We start from the raw sequence: 12,726 nt of genomic DNA, 5'->3' as shown, positions 1-12,726 counted from the left end.
AAGTTTTCAACTCTTCTTTTACACAAGGGTCCCGGAAAGTGTCCCCGGGGCCTTGGCACTCAACATCAAACCTCTCCAATCTAATCTAGTGATCATATAGTAGTTGAAAATAGGGAAATAATTACCTAAAACTTGCAATTCGACACAGACCAGAAAAACCACAACTATATGGAGAAAGTTGGCATAAATTGGCTTCTAAGAGCATCAGTGACATTCTTTGTAGCTTATAAGTAGGGTAAAAACACTATATAAAACCATAACATCAAACTCGCCCAAGCTAAACTTTTGCTTGTCCCCAAGTAAAGCAAAACAAGAACATAAATAAAATTGCTTCACCCCTCAACTAAGAAATTTAGGCTCAAAAATTTTCAAACTCAAAATCCTTCAAGCAAACAAAATTCAAGTTCAGTTGTTCAGATCACCCTGACCACCAATCACCTAGGCAAACTATCAAATACAGCGGCCATTCATAACATGCAAATCTTGAAAAGGTGCTCACCGAGGTGTCCTTCCTCTCAATTTTATGGCGAGTATAATATGTGCCCGATCGCTCATCAACCCCCCCCCCCCCCCCGTAATATTCTTTCCCGCTCACTCTCATATGTTTAGAGAGGTATAATATCGCTCATCCTAAATGTACACAAATAATTGTGTCTCTCCATTTAAGGATCCAATGATGAAATATACCGCGATATTAGTTGGCACGACTTAATGGAAGAGTAGTCCGAATAACCAGGCTATCTGTGTTTTGAAATAATATAATAAAAGCACAATTAATTATCCACGAATATTAATTGTAATTTAAACCCGTAAAATCTTTCTAAGTCCATTTTTAAAAGCCTAATTGAATATTTATTATTTTAATAAATATTTTTATACAAAAAGCTTTTATTTACACCGTAAAATTCGATATTCGAGTTTTTTAGGGATAAAAATATCATCTTGAAGGCACGCGTAGAATAAAAAACGAATATTTTGTAATATGCGCCAGACGCGGCGGCTGCGCTAAGCGCGCCACGGGCTTCCAGCACATTGGCCAGATCACGTCAGGCGCGCCAATGAGCGCCTGACATATATACTTATAACTCACACAGAATCATGCGCGTGGCGCAAGTCTTGTGTGAGACGCAAGATACTTTTTTATCTTTTCAAAAACGCGTTTCCACGTGTATGTTTTTAACTACATGTACCACGTCAGGCACACCAATCTGCGCCTGACGCATGTCATTGTGCCTGCCACGTAGGCTTGCGCGGCGGTGCCTGGCGCAGAGGTTGCATGGAGCGCACGTGTTTGTTTGCTTATAAATACGAACTGATTTCCCGAATCATGGGGAGCTTAAAATTTTTTTTTTTACGAATGCAAATTTTCTCGAATTTTTCTGAATAGAGTTTGACTCTCCAAAATACTCAAACACTATAACACTTTCAATCTTTCAAATCAATTCATGTTCTTGATCATACTAAATTTCTGGTTCCAAGATTGCTTCACTTGATGGTCATTACGCTCTCTAATCTAAACCACGTAGGTATAATCCTGAGGATCCTTAAATAATTATATTTTATTCTATTGAAGTTACTAACCGTTTCTTGTCATCACTAGTAGAATAAATGCTACTTGCTGCGGTTAAAAAGTGCCCTATTGTTGCGGTTTGGGGCGCGCATCAATTAAGGGCGCAGCAATAGGTATTAATTATATTGCTGCGGTTTTTAGGCCAAACCGCAGCAATATTATAATTTTTTTATCTGTTTAACACGTAATATTGCTGCGGTTTTTAGACCAAAACCGCAGCAATATGTCCCTCTACAGGTAAATTTTTTTTTTTTTTTTTTTTTTTTTTTTGCATTTGTCAATTAAATTTGAAATATTAAAACCAAACAATTAACCCATTCATTATCCATTAAATTCTCGGGCAAACTGAATATAAAATAAGATGAATCTCATTAATATATTAATATATAAAGATGAAAAATTAATTACATGAATATTACAAAAGGATAATATGTAAAATGAAAAAACAATCTAAAAAAACGAAAAAAAACTATCTAAAATGAAAAATGAAAAAGAAAAAAAAATCTACAAGCTAAAAAACAACAAACAGATCTAAAAAGTAATCGGAATAAAATGAAAAAAAAAAAAAAGACAAGGAACGATCGACTATAGACAAACTAAAAAACGATGACAACCAAAATGATCGAATATATACAAAAAACGAAAAAAAAATGAATATCTACAAAAAATAAAAAAAAACGATCGAATATCTACAAAGAAACGAAAAAAAATCTACAAGGAAAAACAAACACAACCAGATCTAAAAAGTAACCGAAAAAAATGAAAAAAAGGAAAAAAAAAAAGATCGAATATCTAAATGAAAAAAATATCTACAAAAACTAAAATCACGATCGAAAAATAAACGATCGAAACAAACAGATCGAATATCTAAAAAACGCGATCGAAAATATATCAAAAAAATCGAACATCATCACAAAAGGCTGGCAGATCTGGATCGAACGGCGGACTAGAGGAGCACGAATACTCTGGTCGAGGCCGGTGGCTTGGCGGCTTCGTCGCGTCACTGCGGTCGAGGCTGACGGGAGCGGTCGCTGCGTTCGAGGTTGACGAGAGCACTGGAGTTCGAGGAGAACGTGTCGCTCCGTTCGAAGGACGACGAAGAAAGAGTCGTTGATATTGCTGAGGTTGAGAGAGATGAGAGAAAACAGAGAAGAGAGGTTGAGAGAGAGAGGGGGTTGAGAGAATGGAAGGTTGAGAGAGATAGGGGGTTGAGAGAATGAAAGAAAACGGCTGTGAGGATTGACAAAATGAGAAGGAAAAAACCTAACACGCGTTTTTAAATTTTTTTTAATAATATTGTTGCGGTTGCCACGTAGGACCGCAGCAATATATTAAAAAAGTATTTTTTTTAACGGTTATTTCACCAAATACCCCCGACAAATCAAAAAATTCACAATATACCCTCAATGTTTCAACAATTCACCATATACCCCTGACTTTTCATTTTTGTGCACCAAATACCCTTTTTTAAACTGCCGTTAACTCCCCATTAACTTTATTTACCATTTTGCCACAATTAACTCCTAACCCTAAAATCTAAACCTAATCCCTAACCCTAATCTAATTACTAACCCTAAAATCTAAACCCTAACCATTAATCCTAAGCCCAACCCAGCCCAACCCAGCCCCCTCCCCCTCCACCATCCCTCCACCATCTTCCCACCCACCCTCCCTCTGCAGCAACCTCCACCCCTTCCCCCGCCGCAGCCCCCAACCCCTCCCCCTTCCTCCGTCGCAACTCCCACCCCCTCCCCCTCCTCCCGTCGCAATCTCCCACCCTCTCCCTCTCGCAACTTTAGACACTCTCTCACATGTTCTCTCCTACGCGCCGATGTCCGTCGCTGAAATTTATTCGTCTCTCACTTCGCTCCGCTCACTGGAAGTCGTACAATAAAACGGAGGGTTCAAAGGTTCGTCGCCCATGAAACAAGTTGGAATTTTCGAAGGTCGCCGGTGTTCGAAGGGGAGGGGAATAGGTTTGGCGTTCGAGGGGGGGTGGGGGTTTGGCGTTTGAGGGGAAGGGTTGGGGTTTGGTGTTCGAAGGGTTGTGAAGCCGGGGTTAGGAATTCGGCGGGGCTGGGAAGTCGGCGGCTGGGAAATCAGCGGTGAGCGGTAGAGGCGTAGGGAGTGGGGAAGGCCGGCGGTGGTTGGGGAGGGGGAGGGCTGGGTGGGGGTGGGTGGAGGGGAGGGGGGGGGCTGCCAAAGAGTTAGGGTTAGGGTTTAGGGATAGGATTAGAGTAAGGGTTAGGATTGGATTAGGGTTAGGGTTAGGTTAAGGGTTAGTTGAGGCAAAATTTAAATAAACTTGTGGGTTAACGACAGTTAGGCAAAAGGGTATCTGGTGCACGTTTCCGAAAACTCAAGGATATACGATGCATTTCTGAAACATTGAGGGTATATTGTGAATTTGTTATTTTGTCGGGGGTATTTGGTGAAAAAACCGTTTTTTTTCATATATTGCTGCGGTCCTACGTGGAAACCGCAGCAATATTAGCTGTTGTGGGCCCCACATGTTTTTCAAAATTGACCCGTTGAACGATATTGCTGCGGTTTTTGGCGGGAACCGCAACAATATTGTCATTTTCAATTTTTTTTATTTTTTTTTTTTGCGTATTATATTGCTGCATATAGGTAAAACCGCAGCAATATCAGCGCAGCAAATAGCATTTATTCTACTAGTGCATGATGTAGATTTTTATTTATAATCGTGTCTCTTTGTAAATTATAATCTCTTTTTTCTTTTATTTTTGTATATAATATTCATGTTATATGATTGTTCAATGCATGCTTTAATGCTCTTATCACCCACATGTAATTATTGCTAAACAAGACCTAAAGGATTTTTTAATTAATTCAAATTATTTGCACGACCTGCTAGGAATCTTGTAATTTGATTGCATAACAACTTGTCACTAAATAATTAGTCTTTTTATGTGTTTCTTGAACCAACTTAGATTGATTAGTTTAGGGTGTTTAAAACGTTGTTTGATTATTATTTTGGATAAAATCTGTAATGAACCGATATTTAGTAGAGGCCGTCAATTGGAAATATAGTTCCTGAATATATTGCACCCTCACCCCCGAACTCAAATTTTTGTTCCTGGTCATCTATGGAGTCATGATGGGGAAATTTACATTGGATAAGTTCCTAAAATATCCCTTCTGTTTCAATATACAATTAGGTTTATCATTCTTCATTTAAAGAACTGTTGACGACTTCAAAACGAATTTTTAATAAAACCTTAACAATGAGGTAGTCAAATAAACGCACTCACACCGCGTGTAGGCATTAAAGGAATGAAAAATCCACGCCTACAATTTGGCGACTTCACTGGGGTGGATAAAATTTTTTTTAAATGAGTGGATGAAACTTGAAATACGATTCATTATTATTTTTATGCCTTAGAAAAATATATTGTTTTGCATGTGCATGAAAATTGGTCTTTTGACCACTGTTCGCGTTAACCCTTTGCGTCAATTAGTGCGTCTTAAACTTAATGCATCCTAAACTATCAACATCATTAGTGCGTCGGTCTTCGCGTCTGAATATTATACCAAATTTATCAAAACATCGCTCAAATTCTCACGAAAATAAGGGTGGGATAAGGAGGCTAGACACATGAGGATGACCTGACGCGGTGGTCTTGCGCCAAACACATTGTATCGCGCCACATGAAGGGTTGCTAGCTATGTGGCGTATTGTTGTGCATCTCTCCGTTTCCTTCACTTTAGGCAATGTGGTGATCAATTCCGTGTAATATTCTTGCATTTGAGTCATTTCAGAACATCCCGTGTCTAACTCCATCTAAAAAAAGCGAGAATCTTTTTTTTTTAGAGTTATATCATCACTAGGTCTCATCTAGGTGCATGGTCATGTTTTGGGTTTTTGGTTGTTTTTTTTTTTGGAGAAACTCGGATATTCCTATCCTCCCAACAACTTACCCCATCATTTTTTTTCTTTTTTTCAAAAAAAAAAACACAACAATTTTTTCTTTTCTTTTTTTTCTAAAACGGCATTTTGATTAGAGTCAGACTCTTCTCAAATCACCATTATCCATTTCCCTCCACACAATAAATTCATTTCCATAAATATCCATAACATTCAATATATCATTATCCATTTCCCTCCACAAAATAGATTTCCTTCCATAAATATCATCTCCTTTTGGCAAGAGTTTCTAACAAATTAAAAGACCTTTTCGAAAACGTTTTTCTTGATTTTTTTTTCTATTTCCTAACCTATCCATTTTGGGAGAGAATCCTAAGTCAATGTGTCCTTTTCAAACAACATAATCGAGAAAACAATTATGATACCTCGTTAACGTGCGCGAAAGGCTAGGTCTGTTGCACCAGTTAAAACACGATTAACTATTGAAGCAAGGATGGGTGATGAAAAGGTTACCGAGTTGACTAATATCATTGAACGAATCACTAGTAGAATAAATGCTTATTGTTGCAGTCATTAAGTGGGCAACAATTAAAGGGGCAGCAATAGGTAATTAATATATTGCTATGGTTTTTAACCGCAACAATATATCAACATATTGTTGCGGTTCCTAATAGAAACCGCAGCAATATGTATTATTTATTATTAAATGTACATGTCTATTGTTGCAGTTCCTACTCAAAACCGCAACAATAGGTATTTTTTTAATATTAAATATTCAAGTGTATTGCTGCGTTTTCTTCCCAAAACCGCAGCATTTTATGCAAAGCAAGGTAAAAAAAGAAATTAATTTCTCAAATCGTAAATCTTTTCTATAGTTATAGTGCAATTGTAATACAAAAATAGTTACAACAATCTACTGTATGTTACAAATCCCAATTATGAATAAACAAATAAAATAATTATGTTAATAACAAATAAACAAAGAACTTATAGATTTGCTCATACAAAAAATACATAAAATATGACGCGACGAAACTGGTTTTACTCCCTGGACCCCAAACATGTTGAAACATGGGGTGATATCACTAGAGAGTTCATGAAGCAATATGAACATAACACTGTAATCCAAACCTCGTGAAGGGAATTGGAAGTATTGAAGCATGATACTAATGAAGGCTTTACCACCTACCTTAATAGGTGGAGGGAAAAGTCTGCTACCTCACCTGAAAGGTTGATCAGTTTCCTAACTACTAATAAACTAATCCAAGAAAATATTATTTACTTTACTGATGATGACCTTCCTTTTGAAGTAAGCTAGCATAACCAATCTTTAATTTGCATCTTATTGTAGCATGCATGAGTATGAATGGCCCCATGACATTAGTAGACAATGAATCTGTCGTTAATGTATGTCCATTGCGAACTGCTAGCACTAGTGGAAAAATGAAGAAGGGCTGCGCTGAAAATGGCCTGTAGGGTTGCGCTTTTTGACAGCAACCCTTTCAATAGCAGCCCTTCACTTTTCAAGTAGGGCTGCGCTAGTAAAGCGCAGCCCTTCACTTTTCAATGTAATTCGAGAAAAAGCAAAATTAGGGTTCTTCACTAATTGAGAGAAAAAGAGTTCTAATCTTTAATAAATTAATGATGGAAAAAACAAAATAGAAAATAAAATAGGAAATAATAATATTCCCTTGAGTCTTTATACCTTTCTATTTCCTAAAACAACTAGAAAAATAGAGTCTAATTCGTCAAAAGATACAGCCTTATTCGACTAGGAAACCCGGAATAACCCGCGGCCGCGGGTTTTCGGGCTGCAAAACAGCGTCAACTTGCAAAGACCATATCTCCCAAACTAGAAGTTGTATCGGGGCATGTAATATACCGTTGAAAAGTTCTTCAAGTCTAGTTTCCAACCCCACTGGAATCACTAAATTTCGATCTCTGGATAATGAGTTATGATCAATAAGAGTGCACATGACTCAATTTCCATACTTCTTTTAATATGTTTCCGCTATGTTTGGGTCGCAATCCGACTCGAAGATGCCCTTTGGACTCCTCATTTGACTTAGCTCCTTCCTAGATGCTTCTCATGCTTAAGCTTGTCCAATAATACTCCAATTGTGTTCTCAATACCTGAAAACTATCAAAAACACCGAAAACCACACAAGAGTGATATCTTCTCAACTCAAGTAACTATATGCAATTATGGACTAAGAATGCAACTAAATGATCCTAAAATGCAACCTAAATGCATCATGAAATGCCTATATTAATATGACTCATCATCTTTACGCAAAGAATCAAAGTGGTAGACTTCGTTACGTGACAAACATATTGCAATCAGTGTCCAATGGTTCCTACAACAATAAAAAAAGTTATTATTATCGTAGAACAACTAATAGGTCAATTTAATTAAAGTAAAAAGTGAGTTTAAGAAGCATACGATTCAATGTAAGGAAAAAGAATGATCTTATATCCAAGACGAGAACATGCTTGCAAAGAATCCTTGAGATATGCTTTCACCTCCTTTTGGTTTTGTACGCAACTGTGATCTCGTACTAAGCTTGGACATAACCAACCAAACATTGGCTCACTAGATGGCCTCAAATCATTGTATAATAGCCTGAGAAATCATATTGATCAAAATAAAACTTACTTATTATGGAAGTTATTAGTTGGATTGAATACTACTTAATTAAGGCATATATGTATATTTATTAATTTATATACTAATAAAGTATTACCTCATGAATGTTTGTATCATGGAAACATTCAACTCTTCCTCAAGTAAGAATTCTTTAATATCAACCTTAGAAATGAAGGTCGATGAATCCTCAAAGTAGTGCAATTGGTGGTGCGACAACTTAATCTCAATCATTGCTTCATCGTCTACATCGCTAGCCCACTCATGTAGCCAAAAGCACGGTTGAGTAAGGCCTTGCACCACCTCGATCTCCGTAATGAGTGGAGACTTTGCCGTAGAAACATTTACTTTCTCCACTTGGGCACGTCGGCCTTCCTGAGGTGAAGCTACCTTCTTTCCCTTCCTGTTGGCCTTCCCCGAACCCTAGTAATTAGTTGAATTAAAAGATATTACTGACAATCATATATAGGAACTATAAAAGAAAACTATGTATATAACTTATGTTAATCATTGTACCTAATCTGATAACCGCACCAATGCACGTGGCCATAAAACATAACTGCCAAGGGCATCAGTAACTGAGTGTACACCAACTTCTGCATTCGGCAGCGGAAGAGGTAAACCTTCGAAACCGGGCACGATGTCTGAAACGCTGACCACATAGTGAATATCAACGACTGGTTGGTTGTGCAATCGTACCCGGTCCCTAGGGGGCTGTGCTGAGCCATAAGCAACGACAATGAAACTGTCATGACTATCTCCTTGAGCTAATAGCTCATATGGTGTCTCTTCTTTTAAAAAAAACTTTATTCATAGTTAGTCTATGAAACAACATATATATAGTATGAAACTCATGCATTTAAGAACAATAGTTGTGATTTTAAATGATTACCGTGAACTCCGGATCTGGATGAGGCTGCGTAGGAACAGGCTGCGTAGGAACACTGCCCTGCGAGAAAGCACCAAATGTCGGTAAGCCCATCTGCGCCAAAATGGCGTTGAAATTCTGCGTCATCTCCGCTCTGAGCTCCTGTCGAATCTGGGCTTTCATAGCCTCCACATCTATGGAAGCTGCTGAATTGACACTAGAGGCACTGGATTTTGACGTAGAGGTGTATTGATCACCATACACCTTTCTCACCCTGAGGCGGACACTCCTACGCCCCTCACACGTCCATATTGGTCCGTCCTAGAGTCTCGTGTAAGGCATCAACTTGTCCTCTAGGAGTAAACTCACCAGTTGCCTCCTTTTCCTTCAAGCCAATCTGCATAAGGATAAGAGAAAATACTCGTGAGCGCACAATTATATTATTATGTATACCTTATCAAAAACTTATAATAAGTACTTACAATGGCATTAGCTATCGTTTTGTTCCGGGATCAGGTATGACTCTATGTCCCTTTGCATCAACCCATGCATGGAACACCACCAATCGAGCACTCTATTTGCCGAGGCTGTGCAACTGTCGTCGTAGAGCTAGTGCCCGATCGTGGTCGACGCAATCGTGGGGTAGTGGCTATACATCCACGATTCTCTCGCCTGACCATACGACTGAGAACCCAGATGGTGATAGTACTTCCTAGCTTTTGCATTCGCGCTATTTTTCTCACGAGATGCCTGAAACACACAAGTATAAACAAAGGTTAGATATGGTGTTATACAATAATATTGGATCTAAAAGTATTAAATCTTAGCTAGTAAAATATTCTTAGAAGAGTTACAACACGATTTTACGATTCGATTTTACGATTCGATTCTAAAGGTCGTTTTCGATTCAAACTCGAATCCCGATTTTAACAACATCGCTTACAACAGCTTCCGGGGTTGTTTTTTGTGCAACAAATGCATGCCACTCCTCAGGTGTGATATGCCTCCATATCTGATATGGAAACTTGGAGGGCGCCTCAAATGATGTGTCCGGTGAAGCCTCAGAAGAAGAATGTGTTGCTCCCCCGTAGATTTTCTTCTTCTTTGTACCCCCGACTTTTCTCCGCTTCGTGATCCACCCCGACACTAGCTTGGCCTTGAATTCTCGAAACCTCTAGGCAACCGCGGATAGAAACACATTCTTCTTGGCTTCATCATTTGCAATATGGAATTGATTCTACCAAAAACACATTTCACAAATTAGTAAATATTACATAGTATATTTGACTAAAGTGTTAAGATTCTAAACGTTATTGTACGCGAAGCTTACCATAGTATCTTCCCAAATCATCTTTTTCAAAGACTCGGGCACCTCTTTCCATGAGTGGAGAATGGAGAGCTTATGCATGCAAATCCCAACTTGCATGGCATACTTTTGACGCCATTTTCCACAAGGTTGCCCCAAATAATCATACTCCAAAGTCATTAGGGTGGGTTTCCCTAGTGACTTTGTAGGTCCCCTTCATTTCCACTTTTTCGTCTCCAAGTTCTTACTTGGCCTTTGTAAACCTTTTTCTTCACGGCGAGCCTTAACCAATTGCCGCCGTTCCTTTTCGTAATCGAAACACTCATCTTCGGTAGTGTGTTCCGCACTCGTATCCGTATGCACCTCCGACATATCCCTGAAATTGTACAAACATACGCATTAATAAAAAAAAAACACATTTAGGGCGGGAGGAGGCTGTGTAGTGGGGAGGGGGGCAGCAGGGAGGGGAGGGGGTTGTGCAGTGGAGAGGAGGGCAGGGCAGTGGGAGGGGCAGCAGTGGGAGGGGTGTGTAGGGGAGGGGGCAGGGTGTGCAGAGGGTGTGCAGGGGAGGGGCAGGGTGTGCAGCAGAGTGTGGGAGGGGGCAGCAGGCTGTGGGGAGGGGTGCAGCAGGGTGTGGGAGGGAGGGGAGGATAGTAGTGGTGGGGGAGGGCAGCATGGGGGGGGGGGGGGGGTGTACACACACCTGAGTTTATGTCTCATGATTTATTGAGCTTCCGCCGTTTCTTAGGATCCTCAAGTACATGTATCCCTTCCGTGTGATCTACACGCATATAGTTCTCCGATATATTCACATCATCTTCCACACAATTTGAGGATAGGAAAAGGGGGGAGGTCCTCAAATGCATCATATTCTTCCTCATTATCAACATCACCAATACCGAGGATACTCCTTTTACCAGGTACAACAATTGACCACTTATGATCACGGATCAGTTACAAAAAATACTTGCTTGACTTGTGATGCAATTACAAATGGCTCCTCAGTTTCACGTAACGACTAAGGTCAAAAAAGTGAATCCGCAAGGATCATCGTTTCTTACACAACGTCGATTATTGTCAACCCACTTGCAACACAAGAGGCAAATATTAAAATACAGTAGTCCAGCTCCCATATTTCTTGTATTCGCCCATAATAATTGCTTTCAGCATGTACAGGCGACTTATCTTTCGAGCTTGCATATTGTGTAGACGACGCCACAAGTGAAACACCACTATTTTGTTGCGATCTTGACTTCAGATCTTGACGTTCAGTCCAAAACGTATACCCATTAATATCATAACCCTCATAAGAGCGTACAGTTCACGAGGACCAAATGCTAACCACTTGACTGTTTCAGAACACTTTCATCCAAATCATTGAGTACTCGTTTATGAAACCAATCAATGAAAGTCTTGTTATGCATTTGCGTCAATGCCCTTACTCCTTTTCCAGGATTGCTAACACGTAATTCCTCCATATGTTCACTTAAATAAGGATGGACATCTGGTACGTGATGCAATACAAATAAGTGAGCTTGTTTACGCTTTTCTACGGAAGGTGTGATCAATTTTGAACCAATTGTACCCTTGCCCTCAAGTCTGCCCTCGTGTCGGGATGTCTGGAAGTCCAACAGGATCAACACTAGCAAAATACTCAGCCATAAAATTACTGGTCTCTTCACCCACAATCCCTTGAATTATACTACCTTCTGGTTGTGCAGGATTCGAACTTTATCCTTCAAAGTTCCCATATATCTCAAAAGGATAGCACCACCTCAAAAACACTGGACCACACAGCTTAATTTCTCGAACTAGATGGACAATGAGATGGACCATAATGTCAAAGAATGCGGGGGGGGGAATACATCTCAAATTTGCATAGAGTTTCAACTACTCTGGCTGCAAGGAATCGAGGGTCGACGGGTCTAGGACTTTGCTGCAATTATGAAAAAATGAACACAGTTCTGTAATGGTGTGCCTCACATGCTTTGGAAGTATCCCACGAATTGCAATCGGTAAGAATACTTGCATCATGACATGACAATCGTGCGATTTCATACTCGATAACTTCAACTCACCATTTAAGGTAACAAAGCGCTTCATATTCGATGAGTAGCCAGTAGGGACCTTAATGCCATACAATGACTCGCAAAAAATCCGTTTCTCTGCACGCGACATCGTGTAGCAAGCTGGTGGCAAATAATTCTCTCTCGAATCCTCCACCTTTTTACTTTTCGATTTCATCATCAACCCTTTCCTCCCTCTTTTCTTCTTCCTTCCGTCCCTTTTCTGAGCCCACAACTCTGGTCGAATCCCCTCTTTTCCAAGTAAAGTCGTGACGCCTTAACATCTTTTGTCTTCCCGGAATATTCATAAGTGTCGCGATAATAGCTTCACAAACATTCTTCTCTATGTGCATGACATCCAAACAATGTCTGACCTTTAGATC

General features: G+C 39.5%; 1 long non-coding RNA gene across 1 annotated transcript; it reads right to left on the bottom strand.

The window, feature by feature from the left end:
• Window positions 1–9,610: 9,610 nt before the first annotated feature.
• Window positions 9,611–10,432, bottom strand: LOC130589605 (uncharacterized). Its single transcript, XR_008967157.1, has 3 exons — window positions 10,302–10,432; window positions 9,915–10,208; window positions 9,611–9,721 (listed from the first exon to the last, which is right to left on the bottom strand). It is a non-coding gene; the product is annotated as an uncharacterized LOC130589605 (long non-coding RNA).
• Window positions 10,433–12,726: the final 2,294 nt, after the last annotated feature.

Source organism: Beta vulgaris, chromosome 7, assembly GCF_026745355.1.
Source record: "Beta vulgaris subsp. vulgaris cultivar EL10 chromosome 7, EL10.2, whole genome shotgun sequence".
NCBI lineage: Eukaryota > Viridiplantae > Streptophyta > Magnoliopsida > Caryophyllales > Amaranthaceae > Beta > Beta vulgaris.
Note: the sequence above shows the minus strand (reverse complement) of the source record. Positions and strands in the feature narration are given on the sequence as shown.